This window comes from Lithobates pipiens, unplaced genomic scaffold (genome assembly GCF_037356315.1).
Source record: "Lithobates pipiens isolate NorthernLeopardFrog02 unplaced genomic scaffold, aLitPip1_a1.2 Scaffold_10, whole genome shotgun sequence".
Taxonomy (NCBI): domain Eukaryota; kingdom Metazoa; phylum Chordata; class Amphibia; order Anura; family Ranidae; genus Lithobates; species Lithobates pipiens.
In genome coordinates this window covers 71914512-71933721 of record NW_027507686.1, presented here as the reverse complement: position 1 = coordinate 71933721, position 19210 = coordinate 71914512, and the positions used below count along the sequence as shown (strand labels likewise).

The 19210-nt window shown below is 45.6% G+C and overlaps 1 pseudogene across 1 annotated transcript in view; it reads right to left on the bottom strand.

Moving 5' to 3' along the window:
* Positions 1-16006: 16006 nt before the first annotated feature.
* Positions 16007-19210, bottom strand: part of LOC143925429 (dipeptidyl peptidase 3-like) — a 70499-nt pseudogene continuing 67295 nt past the window's right edge. Inside the window, exon 14 of the transcript XR_013261976.1 lies at positions 16007-16492. The product of XR_013261976.1 is annotated as a dipeptidyl peptidase 3-like (transcript). The remainder of the gene's footprint in view (positions 16493-19210) is intronic.

Below are 19210 nucleotides of genomic sequence, written 5' to 3'. Positions count from 1 at the left end.
ACCTGCGGAGAAGAGGGGACGTAAGGAATTTTTGGATGTTCTGAGATTGCAGCTACCAGGAAGGATGACAACGATTGTGGCGGGTGATTTTAACTGTGTAAGAAAGGGGTGTGATAGATGTGGTGTCAGTGAAGGAGGGGGGACGGATGTGACCTCTCGTCTATTGAATGAGCTCATAAATGATTTTAGGCTCAAGGATGTTGCTTTGGTGGTGGAAGGGGATCAGGCAGCACATACCTACCATTCCGATAAGGGGACAATGTCATCTCGCATTGATTTCCTGCTAACATCTGAATTTGTTGAGATAAACGGTTATGAGGCTGTCCCAGTCCTGTTTTCGGATCATATGCTATTGAGTTGCAAGCTGGATGTTGGGGGAGGGGTCAAGTTTGGTGGTGGGTGGTGGAAATTGAATGTTACAATCCTGGAAGATGAAGATATATGTAGAAAATGTGGTACTTACCTGGAGGAGTTGGTGGAGCAGAAGGGGAACTTTGCAAACGTCCTGGAGTGGTGGGATTGGGTCAAGGGATGTCTTGCCGAATTCTTCCAGAGAATGGGTAGATTGAAGGCTGCGGAAAAAAAAAAGGGAGAGGTGGCTCTAATTAAAAAGCTGTCCTTTTTGCATAAGTGCAAAAGGTTAGGTATTGACGTGAGTGAGGAGCTGAAGGAGGTGCGAGAATTGAGAGAGAGGATGTTGAAGGAGAAAGGGAAAAGTATCCTCTTTAATGCTAAAGTTATAGATATGGAGGAGGGGGAGAAGTGCTCAAGGTACTTCTTCAAAAAGGCCTTTTCTGGGAGGAAAACAATGACCTCTGTATTGGTGGGGGAGGAAGAGGTGAAAGGGGATAGAGTGATGGAGGAAGTGTTCTCTTTCTACAAAAATTTATATGATGTGCAGAAGGGTGTACAGGAGGAGGAGCAGGAGGAATATTGCACTGTGCTGGGAAGATGCTTGGGGAAGGTGGATGCTGAGGGGTTGATGGATGATATAACGGAGTTGGAAGTTGAGGGAGTACTGAAAAGTATGCAGAAGAATAAAACCCCTGGTAAAGATGGCCTTCCAGCTGAATTTTATATTAGGTTTTGGGAAATATTGAAGGGGCATTTGACTGAGATAGTTACATTTTGTGTTTCAAATGGGATATTGTCTCCCACTATGAAGGAAGGGGCAATTACTTTAATTTTTAAAAAGGGAGATCGAAGGGAGATAAAGAACTGGCGCCCTATCACACTGTTAAATGCTGACTATAAACTTGTGGCAAAGCTGTTGGCTAATAGGCTTAGCATGGTGGTACATAGGTTGGTCGGGGAAGAACAGGTGTGTGCTGTTCCTGGTCGAAGGATCTCGGATATACTAATTTTGCTACGGGATTTGGTTACCTATGCCCAGCTGAATAACAGGCCCTTGGCCCTTATGGGAGTAGATTTGGAAAAGGCCTATGATAAGGTGGCACACTCCTTTTTATTTAAAGTTTTGGAGCAGATGGGAATCCCGATGCCCTTTCTAAAGGGGTTTGTATACGGGGATTGTAAGCCAAGTTTTAGTTAATGGCAATTTATCTGATTTCTTTTCTGTTAAAGCAGGAGTTAGACAGGGTTGCCCTCTGTCTCCGATTATGTTTATTTGTGCAATTGAACCTCTTCTTTGCCATGTGCGGAAGGATAAAGGAATGAAGGGTGTTTTTGTGCCAGGGAGTGGAGGGGAATACGCTAAAGCAGTCTGCTATATGGATGATGCAACTTTTATTTGTTCTTCTGAGGCCGATGCAAGGAGGGCTGAACTTCAGCTTAAATTGTTTAGTTGTATGTCTGGGCTAAATGTCAACTGGCAGAAGAGCCAGGTCTGTATGTTGAGTGGGTCTGGAACGCTGAAGGAGGTAAAGGTGAAAGTGGTCGATTCCATAACAATCTTGGGGACACAGTTCGGAAGAAATTTGTTGGACCAATCCAATGCGGAGAAGGCGATGGAGAAGATCCAGAAGAAGATCGATTTTTGGAAATTAAGGCGGCTAACATTATCTGGGAAAGTGTTGGTGGTTAAATCGGTGATATTGCCTTTGTTACTGTACTATAGTTTGGTCTTTCCACCTAATGTGAGGTGGACGCGAAGGATTGTTAGAGTTCTGTTTGTTTTTTTCTGGGGTAGTAAGATGGAAAGTGTGGAGAGGAAAACAGTAATGAAGAAACTCGAAGAAGGAGGATGTGGATTCCCTGATATTCCTGTCTTTTTAAGTTTGCATTTTTGGTTGGCACATTACAAAGCTTATGTGGCGGGGGGCAAAGCTGGTCTTTTAATGAGGTATTTGGCTGGATGGGCTCTGATTAAATGGGGCTGGTGTGAGAAAGATGCATCTAGACCAATCGCTTTGGTAACACCTTCCTTTTATCTGAAGTTGACTGCCTTTTATGGAACTAACAGATTGAAAGAGCTGGGAGGAGCTGCAGTTGAAAAGAGGGCTTTGAAAAAGTGGTTGCTGAGAGAGGAGGTAAGGGCTAGTATCTGTGGACTTAGCTCTAGGCTGACAGAGTTATGTTGGAAGAGATTTCTTTTGGAAGGAGTCTCTAATAGGCAGAAGGAGATCTCCTGGTTGGTGTTTCATGGGGCATTGTTGACAAAAGCCTTTTTAAAAGCGAGGGATCTTTCAAGGGGTGATAAGTGCCCTAGAGAAGGGTGTAATGATCTTGAGACAGCGGAACACGCTTTGTTTTATTGTTCATTTGTACGTAGAGTCCGGATGAGATTGGCCTTTTTTGTGGAAGAGGTGTTGGGTGTCAAGGGTGCGGGGAAGGTGGTGTGGTTCTTTGGACTGGTGGAGGGACATAAGACAACACAGAGGAAAATTTGGATTGTTGCTGCAATCTTTAGGGAGGTGATGTGGGATGTAAGGTGTTGGGACGTGAGAAAGAAGTATGTTATGTCCGAAGTGGATTGTGTAAATCTGTTCTTTGCTAGGTTGTATGTGGTGTTGTTGGTTGATCGGAAACGTATGGGAGTGGAGGAAGCAGATGGGTATTCGGGTTGGGGGAGGTGAAAGGGGGGTGGTTGGTAAGGGTATGGGTATGTATATTATGTTTTAAAATGTATATATGATTATTTGAAGATGTTTGTGATAAATATGAAGCCTATATGATGATTTGAGCGAGTACCTGGAAAGAACTTGGGCGGAAGGTTCTTGATGGTGAATGATCTTTTCTGTGAGATATATGGACTTGCTTGAGATCTGATGGGGAAAAAAAAAAGAAAAAAAAAAAAATCTGTTCTTATCAGTTGCCAAAGGAGGCGCTGTTCCATCCCTATTCGAGAGGGTTTGGGCGGCGCTCTCCAATGGTGTAATTTGCATCCGGAAGGACGGTTTCGGTAGGGGCCACGTCGTGCCGCCCGACAGTAAACTGGGGGCCGATGCATGGTTGAGTCTGAGCCGTCTGGAAGGATGCTCCTGGTGAGGATGGGTGCTGCCTGGTCTGATCCAGAGGGTCGGGTACCTGGACTTCTGGTCTGGATTGGGGTAGTTCTAGCCCCGAGCAGTTTTTCGGGAGGGAAAACCGGCTGCTCCCTTGGTGGGGGGGAGGAACGGTTAGTACTTCCCGAATGTAATTAGGAAGGAGTGACGGGAGCGATGGTGGAGCCTTATGGTAAAGGGCTCTCACCGAGCTTCCTGATCTTCATGCCTTCCTGTCCGGGGTGGGGACTGCTGTGGTCTGGACCGTGGGCCAGGGCGGTCTTGAAAGCCTATGGAGTATGTGCCCCTGGAGTGGCAGTCCAGGGGTGCCTAAGAATCACTGTGAGTGAGGGTCACTTTGATTTTGGGCACCAAGGTCACTGCACCATAACATGCTTTTTTAGCACCTGCCTCTTGGGCCGGGCCTTTTGGCTGGGACCAGAGGAATTTTTTATTCCTGGCCGGAGGGCCTGGTTGTTGTTTCACACAACGACCACCTTTTTCACTTGCCTCTTCACTATCCTTTCCCCACTTTTTATTTATTTTTAGTGTGTGTTATGTCACTTTGCTGTGATGAGTAGGGTCACAGGTTCTAGGGCCTGTCCTGAAAGTCTGGTGAGGGGGTGGACATGGCCTTTTGGCTTAGTTCACCCTCTTCCTTAGGGTTGGGGTCTTCCTTCGGGGGAGCCTCACCTAGTATTTGGGTGGGTCTGTTTCGGCAGACCTTCCAAAGAACGGGGTCTGACTGGTTTCGGCCAGGAAGACCAAGTTTTAAGTGTCCTTGTCCCTGTCAGGAGCCTAACGCCCCGGGGGATTCAGGACAAAGTCCTCTGATTTTAGAGGACTTGTGTACCCGTCTGCACTTTTTTGTGTCACTCTTTATGTGTGTGCACATTTTTTATGCACCGGGTGAAGTTTTTTGGAGTGTGTTTTGCACGCCACAGGCTTTCAATTAAAAAAAAAAAAAAAAAAAAAATCTGGGTTCCCACCCACCCGTTCCCCAGTTTCATACATTCTCATAGTATTTTGTTCTTATTCTTACATTCAGGGTATGCCCTCTTCTCAGGCATACTGACCAGCTAGGCCAAGGCACACCTCAGGCCTTGGTTCTTAGGAGTATCGAATTTCCCGCTTGAAGACTCTGACTACAATTACAGATGTGCCTAGAATCACCATTGTTTAGTGATTGCATTACTTCTAAATTAACCTGCCTTTGTGATATTGCTACACTCAGATTGGCGCTGCTCCTTTCTCCTTGTGTCTTAGTACCTACAAAGTTTCTTCTTCTGTGCACAAGGATCCCTGTCCTTTCCTCCTGTGGCTACCATCCAGAATATACAGACTTTTTAAATTATATGAACCTTCTTTCCTCCCCCCTTCACCTTGTCTTTGGATTCAATTGTCCTACAGAGGTGTCCTTGCATCAGCCATAGAGTACCTAGCACTCCAACTACCCTTGTTCAGATCAAAAGACCTGCCTACCACCAGTAGCGCCATACTCCCCAACAGCACCAACACCAACGGAGCTAGACCCCAGAAAGAAAGGACCAGTACCAGCACTGGAATAACGCACCAGGCCCAAAGAATTCAGACCCAAAGCTGGCTTGCAGATGCCCTGGCAAACCCATTATGACTGCCTTTCAGCTCAGGGTCAGCTGCAATTCCCCCTTTTCACCGCACAGCCAGGTGTGCATCTCAACACTCATGTTTATGAAATTGATTTTTTTTTTTACTTCATTTTCCCTGAAGATTTGCTGCAATACACCCTGGACTAAACAAGCCTTTTTGAAGAGAAACATATTGCCACCAACCCCAATTGGTCCTATGCCCGTATGTTTAATTGGCGCCGTCTCACAAATTGTTTTTGGGCCTTACATTTAATATGGGGCTTACAAAGAAAAATTTATTGCATGCCTACTGGTCCACCAACCCTGTCCATCACATGCCAATTTATTCTTCTGTCATGTCCAGGGCATGCTCCCCGAGATTTTTCCAACCATGATAAATTATAAAAAATATGCCAACTAATAAATTTGTGCAAATTGCTTAGAAAAAGAATTTATGTCCCAGACCAAAACATTTGTGTGGACGAATGTCCACTTCATTGGCCGGCTGCAATACAAACAATACATTTCCAGTAAGAGGGCCAGGTATGGATTGAAACGAAACAAACTTTGCAAAAGAGCCTGAGGATATGTGTACACCTTCCACGTGTACAAAGGCAAAGACTCCCAGCTCCAGCCCCGAGTGCCCGTTAGAGGTAAGCATCTTCAGTGGTCTTACAATTCGATTCAATTACGATCATCATGGCAATGATTTGATTCAATTCAGTGATGCATCATGTTTACTGCCGATGGTTTTCATCAACAAATTCAAGCAGGAGAACTGAAGGATGGAAGAGTCTGGGGATAGGGAAGGAGAAATCCATGAATAGGAAAGGAAGGAAGGAGAAATCCATGAATAAGAAAGGAAGGAAGGAGGAATCCATGAATAGGAAAGGAAGGAAGGAGGAATCTGGGGATAGGGAAGGAGGATCCCAAGAATAAGAAAGGATGGAAGAATCCAATGAATAGGAATTGAAGGCTGGAAGAGTCCAGGAATATTATTCAATAGAGGAGTCTGGGCGGGAGGGGTGATAGGAACTGAAGGATGAAGGGGTCCAGAGATAAGAATGGATGGGACCTCAGACTGTTCAGGGTTGCATGGTGTGGTGGTTGGAGACTGTGAATGTAGGTGGGGTGGGTGGTAGCCATTGGTTTGAATAGGGAGGTGGAAGTGGAATGGGCTGGGAGCCATATTCGTCTGATGTGGAGCCTCAGTGATCTGGGGTTAGTGACCAGCGGCATTTTGAGACATATAGGGGGGTTGGACAAGAGACAGTGGGAATTGAGGGGGAGGAACGGGTTGTGGAGGACATCAGGCAGTTTGTCAGCCAGCTGACCTATATAATAAAGAAGTGTAGCGCTAAAATTTACAAGAACACGTGCACAAATCTGTGACCAAATCTGTCTTTCCCCTATGTGTCATATATGATTTAAATGACATGAATTATCATGATTATCTAAAAATTAACACAAATATTAATTAAATGACTTCAATGTGAACATATATATATAAAAAAAAAAGAAAAAAAGAAAATGAGTGGCATTCAATAAGCTCAATAAAGTCCTTTCTCAAAAGAGCGATCAAAGTCCCCCTCGGTGCAATGAAAAAAGGAAGATATGCCCTCCAATCTTCAGGATTAAGATGTGCAAACACCCCTGTGCCAATACTACCACCTTAATGGATGTAGGCTTGCTGACTGTATCTGACCCAAAAGAACATATATTCCAAGGGTCAATCACGCTTTAGTCTGAGGCGACTGTAGATCAATCAAACCAACAGGCACTGGAACATGGAACCTAATAGGAAAGATCTCTTCCAGGACATAAATGCACACAGAACCGGTATCCTCCAATCATAAAACAGGCCAAACTCCCAGAGATGGACATATGGGATGAAAAGATGGGGCCATATAGCGTAATTCCATAAAACAACTCAATTTATTAAAACAAATATCAAACTTACATTTAAGTAGTTGATCAGCAAGCTGCGGAACATGCTGCCATATCTGCATTAAAAAACAAAATTAAGTGGGCGCTGTATTAAATAATTAGGGCACCCATCCTTTCCCCACAGCCACTCAGGGGCCCTTTCCTTCTACCATAGCCACTGAGGGACCCACTGCTCCCTTAGCCACCCAGGGGCCCCTCTCCTCCCTTAGCCATCCAGGGGTCCTCTCTTCCTTCACCAAACATCCTGGGGCCCCTCACCCCCTTTCCTCAGTAGACACCGCAAATATGTGACCAGGCTGCAGAGTGACCAATCAGGGGTGTGGTTACCTGCATGTTCCCAGGACAGGGCAGAGATCTCCTCCCGGGGGAAGGTGTACTGTGCAGTGTGCACTCATCAGCCATTGTCCCTGGATCAGAGCCAGCAGTATTCAGATCACTGCCACCAGCTCGGTGGCCCTCACGGCCTAGGACTCCCAACAGCCAATCACGGCAGAGTGAGATGACAGACCGGGCTGCCACTTCCTACTGATACGGGGACATGCCCACTGCCTGACTCCTCCACATCCTTAGTGTTCTCCCTGCAACCCCCTCAGCTAGCTCTGCGCTCTAACCGGCTCTCCTCTGACCAATCTTCACTGTCACACCTCTGGCTGGGAAAGCCACGGCCGCCCTGAACACTTACCAATGGCTCTTCTCTCCTCCTCAGAGCTTCCTGCTCCACAAGCCCAGCCACTGTCATCAGCTGCAGCACCAGCATGGACAGGCCAAGCCACCCTTCAGCTCTGGCCCTCCATGTTTCCGCCAACATGTGTGCACAGCGTGGCTCCTTACTGCCATTATCATGAATGTGACAAGGAAGAGGAGCCGCGATGACATCAGCACACATCTCAATTAAGCTGCTCTCTGCATTGATGCAGAATCGAGCAAGGCTGAATCGCATCGATTACATTCAGCACCCCTACCCAATGTACATCGGAACAAGCAGAAAAATTCTCTGGGACCTGACATACCCCCTGCTCAAAAAAGGCTATTATATCTAGACAATTATACCAATTTGCCCCTTTTTCACCACCTGTACCATGAAAAAACCATGACCTACAGGACCCTCAGAAAAAACAGGAAGGACTTCACACAAAATTTAGTAATGACAAGACTACAAAGGGGGGAATCGGAAAGTCTGAGGAATTAGGAAGTGTTGGACATGAAGTGTAGGGACAAGAGAGATGTTTACATCCTGTCCACCATCCACGATGACACCTTGGTGGAGATTCATAGAAAACACGGTCCCATTGTAAAGCCTGAATGCATCCACAATTATAATCTGTTCATGGGGAGGGGGTGGATTTAAACAACCAGATGCTACAGCCCTATTGACCAACTATTGTTTCTGGTATAAAAAAAAAAATGGGATTTTTATATACAGCTTACCTGTAAAATCCTTTTCTTGAGAGTACATCACGGGACACAGGAGCTTCATTACATAGCGGGTTATATAGGCACCTCTGGTGATTGGACACTGGTTGACCCCAATTAAGGAGAATCCCTCCCCTATATAACCCCTCCTATATGGGAGGCACCTCAGTTTTGTAGAAAAGCAATAAGAAACCACGTAAAACCCAAGAGGCGCGGGAGCCCTGTGTCCCGTGATGTACTCTCAAGAAAAGGATTTTACAGGTAAGCTGTATATAAAAATCCCATTTTCTTGATCATACATCACGGGACACAGGAGCTTCATTACATAGTGGGATGTCCCAAAGCAATGCTCAGATTGAGGGGATGGAGACACAGATCATAATTATAGACCGCCAGGGACCAGAGGACCTAAACTGCAGCCTGCAGTATGCTGCGCCCGAAGGTGATATCCTCTTGCCCTCTGACATCCACCTGATAGAATCTGGTGAATGTGTGGACTGATGACCAAGTTGTAGCCTTACAGATCTGAGCCAGGGGGGCCTGGTGATGCACTGCCCAAGAAGCACTTACAACCCTAGTAGAGTGCGCTTTCATTTGAAAAGGAGGAATCTTCCCCTTTACACTATAGGCCTGAGAAATAACCTGTCTAATCCACCTTGAGAGAGTGGATTTTGACGCCGCCTGGCCCTTCCGGCAAAATAAATAAGCAATCCGTTTTCCTTATCTGAGCAGTTGCTTGAAGAAAAATACTGATTGCTCTAACCACATCCAAAGTGTGCAAAGATTCTTCTTCTGCGGACTGTGGGTCCGGAAAAAAAAATGGTAGGATTACGTCTTGATTCAAATGGAATCCCGAAACCACCTTAGGTAGTAAGGACCTGTTGGGACGCATGACCACCCGGTCCTTATGAATAATTAGATACGGCTCCTTGCTGAAAAGAGCTGCTAGCTCTGATACTCTTCTAACCGTGGATATGGCTACCAAGAAGACCAATTTTTTAGTCAGGAGAACTAATGAAGCCAGATGCAAAGGTTCAAATGGTTGCCCCTGCAAAGCCGAGAGAACCAAATTCAGATCCCATGGGCATACCAGAGGTTTGACTGGCGGTCTTATCCGCATGGCCCCCTGGATGAAAGCCCACACCAGGGAATGCGATGCAAGTGGCTTTTGAAAAAACACTGACAGGGCCGAAATCTGCACCTTGATAGTGCTTATGGCCAAATTCATTTCTTGGCCTGACTGGAGAAAGGCCAAGATCCTGCTAATGACATACTTTCTAGGATGCCTTTTCCTGAGTTCACACCAGGAAAATTATGCCCTCCAGATTTTGTAATAAATAAGCCTGGAGGCCGGCTTTCTGGCATTGACCAGAGTAGAAAGGACTGGCCCCGAAAGGCCACGGTCTCTCAGAATGTGGGTCTCAGCAGCCAAACCGTCAAATTCAGACTGCGTAAAGCAGGATGGTAGATTGGACCCTGTGAGAGCAGATCTGGCCGGAGAGGGAGGATCCATGGCCTGCCTACTGCCAACTTCATGATCTCTGCATACCATGGTCGCCTGGGCCAAGCCGGGGCCACCAAAAGGACCGACTTTGTCTCCCTCTTGACTCTTCCCAGGAACCGCGACCAAAGCGGGCTCGGGGGGAAGGCATAGATCAGATTGTACTGATCCCAGGGAACTGTCAGAGCATCTGACCCCTGAGCAAGTGTATCTCTTGTCCTTGACACAAAATTGTCCAGTTTCCTGTTGAACCTGGATGCAAACAGATCTACGTCTGGAGTACCCCACCTGTGACATATGTTCCGAAACACGTCGGGGTGCAGAGCCCATTCTCCTGGGCACAACTGCTGGCGGCACAGAAAATCCGCCTGCCAATTTTCCACTCCTGGAATGAAGACTGCAGAAAGACACGGAACATGCTTTTCTGCCCAGACAATTATGCGATTCACCTCTTTTTGGGCCACCAGACTCCTGGTACCGCCCTGGTGATTGATATAAGCCACTGCTGTGGCATTGTCGGACTGAACCCGAACAGGGAGACGTCGTAGTCTGTAAGACCACTTTATGAGAGCCATATAAACTGCCCGGATCTCCAAGACATTTATGGGCAATAGCTTCTCGATCGCAGACCATTTCCCCTGTGAGCACGTCTCCTCCAACACTGCTCCCCAGCCTGTCAGGCTGGCATCTGTCGTGATAATCTTCCATGGAAGAGGAAGAAAAGTTTTGCCCTTCAGCAAATTCTTGGTTTGTAACCACCAGATGAGACTCCTGCGTGCCCCTGGGGATAGACGCATAGGAAGATCCAAGTATTGGGGCTTCCTGTTCCAAGCCGCAAGGATGCATCTTTGCAGAGGCCTTGAGTGGAACTGGGCGAATGGGATGGCCTCGAAGGAGGCGACCATTTTCCCTAACAGTCTCATGCACAATCGAAAGGGGGAAGATCTCCTGCCCAGATCCCCAATGGCCAAGGCCTTTGGCCTTCGAAGAAACACCTTGCCCTGAGCGGTGTCGATGATCATACCCAGGTATTCCAACCTTGTAGCAGGCTGTAGGGACGACTTTTCTAGGTTTATGATCCAACCTAGGCGTTCCAGGTGTTCTAGCGTTCTGGTGACGCTGTGGTTCAGGAACGCTGCCGTTTTCTCCATGAGAAGCAAATCGTCTAGATAAGCCACAACGGCTATACCCTGAGCTCTTAGGTTTGCCAAGAGAGGGTCCAGAATCTTTGTGAAGACTCGAGGGGCCGTAGCAAGCCCGAATGGCAAGGCCACAAATTGAAAATGGTGCCGCTCTACCGCGAACCTTAGAAATTTTTGGTGTGCGGGAAAAATTGGCACATGGAGATATGCATCCTTGATGTCTATTGATGCCATAAACTCTCCCCCTTGCAGGGAGGAGACCACAGTGCGGATTGACTGCATTCGGAAGGACCGGATGTGTAAAAACCGATTCAGATCCTTCAGATCTAGGATAGGTCTGACACTTCCATTTGGCTTCGGAACGGTGAAGAGATTCGAGTAAAAGCCTGAACCTTGTTCTTTTGGGTCCACTTCTACTATCACCCCCTGGGATAGTAAGTGATCTAAGGCCAGAAATAGCGGTTTTTGCTTTACTAGATCCCTGACCTTAGGAAACGAGAAGGTGGAATCTCCTGAAACTCTAGCCTGTAGCCCAGAGATACCGAAGAGATCACCCACTTGTCCCGGATCTCTTTCCGCCAGGCTCCTGTAAACCGCAGGAGCCTTCCCCCCACTCGGCCGAGCGGGGGCGCCCCTTCACAAGGAAGCTTTTGGGCTCTGCTTGGCAGGCTTTCACCCCCCAAGTCTTTTTCTGTCCCTGGGTTTAGCCTTGAGCCTTTCCTGTAGAGGAGGGTTGAGAAGGCTGTCGCCACTGCTTAGAGCTTGATGCTCCGGGAGAGAGAGCATGCCTAAATGAAGGATGCTTGCTCCTTTTGACTAAAAGGAGAGTAGATTTACCTCCCGAACTTTTTTGGACGAATTTGTCTAATTCTTCTCCAAACAAACGTTCCCCTTTAAACGGGAACCCAATCAAATGCTTCTTGCATGACAGCTCAGCTGCCCAATTCTTTAGCCATAGGGCCCTTCGCATGTGTACCAACATGAGGGACAAACGTGATGCTTGTTGGACAGAATCCAAAATCGCATCAATCATGAAACACAGAATATGAGGCAGTTCTGCATAATTTTCTACTTCCTCACTGGGAAGGAGCCCAAGCATCTGCTTAACCTGTTCCTTGAGGAACTGACACAACCCCACGGCTGCGACTGTAGGTTGCACCACAGCGCCAGTCATGGAAAAGGAGACTTTTAATAAAGTTTCCAGCTTTTTATCAGTTTGGTCCTTAAATACCTGCGCATTATCCAAGGGACAAGTCAGGTTTTTATTCACGCAAGAAACAGCCGCATCAACAGATGGGACCCCCCACTTCTTGGTGAAACTTTCCTCCAGAAGATAATGCATAGAAAACCTTTTAGGAGGAGCAAACAGTTTATTGGGATGTCCCCAATCCTTATACAACAATTCATCCATTAAGGGATGAATTGGAAAGGAATAGGCAGTCTGTGGGGCTTTGCTGAGTCCCAGGGAAGAAACAGAGGATGTAGCGACTTCAGCAGCAGGCATTCTGAATGTGGTACGCACCAATTCCGTATAATACTGCACCTGTTTTCTGAGCGCCTGGGAGGAGGGGACTCTCTCCTCTTCCTCTGATTCATCCGACTGCTCATGATCCCTGTCCCCAGACAGGGATCTCTCCTCATTTTCAGAAGAATCATCTGAAAGAGGAATTTCAGCAGAGGGAGGGGATCTATTCCTTTTCCTACTATCTTATAGGGAAGCAGAAATAAAATTCATTATTCTCCCTTCAAAACCCTCCAATATAGCCCTAAAGGAGTCCTCAGTGACATAAACCGGGGCTGGGACATTAGGGCGGCACAGTGGTGTAGTGGGTAGCACTTTCACCTAGCAGTAAGAAGGGTCGCTGGTTCGAATCCTAAACCACGACACTACCTGCTTGGAGTTTGCAAAGACATGCTGGTAGGGTAATTGGATACTGTCTAAATTGTCCCTAGTATGTATGAATGTGAGTTAGGGACCTTAGATTGTAAGCTCCTTGAGGGTAGGGACTGATGTGAATGTACAATGTCTATGTAAAGCGCTGCGTAAATTGATGGCGCTATATAAGTAACTGAAATAAATAAATAGGAGAGGCTGCAAAACCTGACAGGGGCACTGACTCGTCTTGAGAGGCTGGCTCCAGTCTTGCAGGGGGGGATAGTAACTTACAGGCACTTTTAGAACCCCTGGACCTAGGCGGTGATTTACCAGTGCCCTTGCTACCTCCCCCTGAGACCCTCTTACGAGGAGACATATTTCTAAGCTACAAAGCAGAGGTACTAGTACAAGTGCAATCACTGTTGTGCTTAAAGTCTCACAATAAATATATATGCTTAAACTGCACAACCTGATGCTGAGTAGGTGTGTAATATTTGCCTGGATCCATTCCACACGGATGCTTACTGCCCACAGCTCCTGTGTCTCCACTTACAGCCCCCCTGACGCTCTGGGCTTTTTAAAACTGCCGCCTGCGCAGTACAGAGACGTGCGCGGCTCACAACCACACTCCCCCCTCCTCCATTAGGCCGGGAACGTGCCCGGCGCGCGTGCACGAGGACCGCGGGATCCAGGGGGGAAAGGAGAACTCCACCGGAGCTGCGTGGGACCCCCAGACTACGTGGGACCCCTGTTTTACCTTGTTGTGGCAGGGATTGTATTGGAGACGTGAGAAAGCTGGATAACCAGGCTTCACTGAGCGTGTGTACTGAAAGGCATGTAAGTATGCATCAGGCTGCTCTTACTCCCTCTAGTGGTGGAAACCAGGTAAGACATACAACTACTCACAGTGAAGAAATCCATCATATAATTATATATATAGGATTAACTTCCCTTACCTGTCCCCGCCGCAGGAATTGCTGAACCAGACAAATTCCAGCCTTCACCCATCACGGCGGGTAGTGTTAGCCAACCTTCAGGTTTATCTGGGGCCCTTTCTCGGAAGAGCCTCCTACCTGGACCATGTAAAAGACTCTGCCAGAAACCTTTGTGCGCTCTGTGTAAACAGTACACCAAATCTGGTTTTCCCAGAGCCCAGTCTTCCAATGGAGAGGACTTACAGGCCAAACCTCGTTTCTTCGGCTGACGAGGCCCGGGTACCATACCATCTTGGGAGTCAAATATCGGCCCGAGGTATGGATCCAGTTTGTTGTAGCCGTTAGGCCCCCGCAGGGACCTGCACAGAGCTAAAGTTTTACGTGACCAACCACCATAGACACTGGCGAAAAAACTGAGGTGCCTCCCATATGGGAGGGGTTATATAGGGGAGGAATTCTCTTTAATTGGGGTCAACCAGTGTCCAATCACTAGAGGTGCATATATAACCCACTATGTAATGAAGCTTCTGTGTCCCGTGATGTATGATCAAGAAAGTTAAATTTTATCCTTACCATTTGACCATGTATAATGTGTATAAGAAATCCCCCCACGAATCATTCATTATGATTATGTAAGTCGACTTCATGAGCAACATTTTCCTGAACACCATTGTCCCCAACGTCCCCCCAACCAGGCCTATACATCGGAGAATGCTTCAGACGTTATCACACATCCCTAAGTTATTAGTTCCCCTTATTTTTAACAGCCTGCCATTTCCCCCTTTCTAATATCTATGCAGATCATTTGCCTGCTGCCTCGATTGAACATGACTCTACCTTCCATGTTAACTGACCCTGGCCTGTTTACGGATGATGCCTCTGCCTTCCATATGGATGGTTTCCAAACCACGTTTCTGCCTTCCACGTGCACTGACCTCAGCTTGTTAATCGACCATGTTTTTTGCCTGCTGCTTAGACTGATCTTTTGCCTTGCAACTGTAGTAGTGGAATACAAGATAACACAGGGGTCTCACATATATGAGGGGCTTCAGCATAATGTTCCGAGTAGAGAAAAACAGTTTTTGGCTTTCTCTGGGTTTTGTAATTCCCAGAACAGGGTCTGGAGACCTGAGTCTTCAAAGAGATTTGGGTGGGAGAAGTCTCTATGCCTGTCCCAATTCTTTCTTGACCAAGGCCCAAAATTTGTTCTTTCCTGCTGACTGGACCAATACATTGGCTGTACTGACCATATCTCTGCCTGCACTGACTATGGACAATATTCCTGCCTGCTGCCTGGAAAATACCTTTAGCTGTCACTGACCATGCCCCTGCCTACTGCCTGGACCTATGCTCTTCTATGTGGACCACTGCACTACAAAAACCACAGGTATTCATTTGTTTACCCTTTGCTCAGCAGAATGCATTTTGGGGTATAATTTGCACATAAACACATGCTATATGTTAGAAATTTGAAGGGCCTTCAAAGGAAATTATGTGTGTAATTTATGTCCCAAGAACACCTGAGGTGCTCCTTGGATATTTTGGGGTGTCATTTTTGCTATGTGTTAGAAATATTGTATAAATTGACAATTTTGTGTAAAATAAAAATATGTTTTAATTTTCTTTCCACATTTTCCAAAAACTTGTGGAAAAAAAAAAGACATGTTCAAAACACTCATAATGCCTCATTGAATATATGTTGGGGTGTTTGCTTTCCAAAATGGGGCTGTACCGGTTGATGATTTTGGAGTTTCACTATTTTCACATAAAATAAATTTAAGGGTACTTTTAGTACGGCAGCTGTTGGGGTATTATTTTGTTGTGTAAATTTAGCCACTAGTTTATAGCATGGAAGGGTTCAGCAGTATAAAGATGAATTCATTACTTATTCAAAGAGCTGGACTAGCTGTAAAACAGCTAGCCAAACTGGACACATTACACAAGGAGAGGCTCCCTCTCAATATAATCTGCAGGTCCTGGCTATCTCAGCTAGTCTTGCTCTGTGTATTAAAAGTTCTTGATTCACAGAGCAGAGGCCTTTAAACATAAAAGGATTATTTCTGTTTTATCACCTTGTTTATTAAGAAGGTCACAGTAACTATTACAAGCAATAAGAAAATAAAATAAAATAACCAAGACGGGTTTGGTAAAATTATTTTTATTTTTTAATGCATTCAGTTTTAGTTCTTATCTCATCTTTGAGCCACAAAAACCTGTACTTGTCAGACCTACACGACCCACTGCAACAAGGAAGGTCCTTAAGGATTTCTTTCTTGGTAATTAAAATCTTGACATGTTCCCATTCATTTTTTTCCCATAATCATTATAAATGAGTATTCACAAACCCATTCTCTGCATTGATCTGCCATATTGCTAATTACACCCAATCCAAGCTGAACACCTGCAGGGTACTGCCTAATAATCCATCCATGACACAGCCCCGCAGAATGTGATCTAGAAGCCACAGTAATCATGTACTGCACTGCTTCCCCCAGAAATGGGCATCTGCGCAGCTGATTTCTAGCATTAGGCACTCCAGTTCCTCTTCATTATCAGGGAATCGCTCTATGACAGACTGGATAAGACCTGAAGGACTGCTGTCATACCGCAGGGCTTCTACAGCTGCCCCTGTAGAGAAAAATAAAAAATAGCATTTTTGTACTCACCATAAAATTATTTTCTTAGATTGCATTGAGGAACACAAAGAGTCACATACTGCTTTATATAAGTATAAAGGAAGTAAAACAAAAACAACTAGGAACCAGAGCATGTATATGTACTGTAAGTCTCTGCAGTCATCATGCTGCTTTATTTCTGACTTTTTTTTTTTTAACTCTTATTTGCCTACCAACAAGTAGTGACATAGAACAGTTCTGACAGCTGCAACATGGAGACAGTTGCAGCCAGAGGACTAGAGCTGCATAGAATTCTGTTTCTTTCTTGTCCATTGAGGGACACTGTATGTCATATACCTTTGGATTAAAAAAATACCTAAAGATTGGACACTGGCAAACAAAAAAATCTGTAGGTCAACTCAGGATAATCCTTCCTACTCCCTGTTTGTAGCAAGTGGTGCAAAGAGAAAGATCATAAAGATTTTTTGCTGGTACCTATCCATGGCAGCATACCCATGATAGAGCTCTGCCCCAGATTCATCCCTCAGGTGCAGTGAATAGCATAAAAGACTAAGACATCCCAAGCATTTTGCTTTCTTCATTTGACCTCATGGTGAGCAAGATGTTCCTACATCTGCCTGGATTCAGTCTCTCCCAGGCGCGGTCCCTGTCCTGGGGCTGCTAAATGCGCTAATAAGGCTGGGAACCACTTCCATATGCCTTTTGGGGTCAGCAGGAGTCTCCTCACTAGGAGCATTTTTCTCTACCAAAATTTTAATATGGCATTAGGCTTTGATCAAGGCCAGGAGAGCAGATCACTCACCTTCCTTTTCCTCCTTTCCCACTTTCTTGTACTTCTTCTTTCCAATTCTATGGCAGACTCTGACCTATTTCAGCCATCGACTAGTAGCCTCCCTCTCCCCATGTCAAGGCGAACATCAAATTTCCAGAACAAAATTTTCCATAGCCACCTGGAACTACCCAATTCCAAGCACTTTGAATATTATTTTTTTGCATTGAGCACAACAATTTTTGGATTTAAGACTAGCACACATGATTGCACCAAAATAAGGATTCAGAGCACCTCTCTTGTTACAACAAGAATGCCTGTTCCTTCTTTTTTTTAAACTTTAATTCTTTATTAAGATATTTATTTTGTTTACAAAATACATCAAAATTAAACATCCCCTCAGTCCCCCCTCCCCCCTCCCATCACCTTATCAGATAAGAATATATAAAAAATAAAAAAAAACAAGAATCGTTCATATCTTGGGTGGCCTAAGAGGGGATTGGTATCATGAGGGCCATCCTAGCTGATGTTCCATGTAATCTAGATTCCCACTCTATCACACTTCCCTCTCATCTCCATTCTCGCACACTTCCACCCTCTTCATTTTCCCTCTTACTTTAATACCTATTGGGTCACTTTTCATCGTTAAAATATTTTTCCACACTATTATTATTCACATATCAATCCCTCTGGCTTCCCACCAAGGTTTCCACATCTTGTCATATTTCTTTAAAGTCCCTTGTTTTATATATAACGCTTTCTCTTTAAGAATTACCACATTCATGCTATTTATCCATTCTCTACCGAACAGAGGCGACACTGACAACCATCTTAGGGCAATCAGTTTTCTTGCCTGAAATAGGCATCTCAGAACAGCCGTCTGGCTGCTTCCCGGGTTTCCAACTCCTTCAACTAATCCCAGGAGACAATACATGCCTGTTCCTTCTTGATATAAAAGTCACATCAGAAACATAGAAAGTGTTGTCGGAAGGTCTCCATATCAGAAGACCTGATCAGAGAATATTCCCACAATGTAGGAAGAAAAAAAATCTATTTTGGAACAGTTGAATATAGTGCAAGAGAAAACTGTTCACCAATGACAGGTGCCTCCTGAAGGTGGAGAGAGAACTCATTGAGAGTCCCAAAACTGAAAGATTAATTCATCAGTATAAAGACTACCTGATCCCCAGGGGCTGAAAATTCAGTCAGAAACAAGACCTACCCCAGTGGATGCAGAGGCTGAGGTAGACTGAGAAGAGACTGATGAAAAGGGGGAATTCTATAAAAAGTCACCAGGGCAACAATATAGCTAACAATATGGAGAACATCTATGATGTATGGGCGACGCAGAAGTCAGAGTCCTGGTAGGTAGGAAAGTAATCAGTAAGTATTCATCCTAGATGACCACTCAAGTCAGAGGGTCCCTCTTGGGAGGGCCAGGGGTAGAAATTATTTCTCTGTGGGTGATAACAATGGCCAGACTGAGTACAGCTCCTGAGACCGAAGTGTTGCAGAAACTAAAACAAGGGTCTTTTGGTTCAGAAGACCTAAAAAGAGCAGAGGTAGGTCTGCAAGTTTGTGCAGTGACACAATGAGGTAAAGAGTTAGGAACTGAAGAGAATGCTGGTGGTAGAGGATTAGTCTATAAACCTGAAAAGGCACACCTGAATGTCCAAATGGAAAACTACTCTAGAGCCTGCAAGGATCAACAAACATCCCCCTACCTGGAAAAGTGGGGGTGCATCTTCTTGCTGAAGGCTTTCCTGACAGTCTAACAGGTTTCTTCTCCTGACCTTGTAGGTGGTTGGAGGACCAAGCTCTTAAAGGCCTAGTAGTCCTTTCTCCAGAACTAGGTGGGGAGAGGAAGGAGACTTTGACAACCTTTTTTTTAGACCTCTAATACTGAGGCAGGTATACTGAATGTTCTGTTATCCAATGATA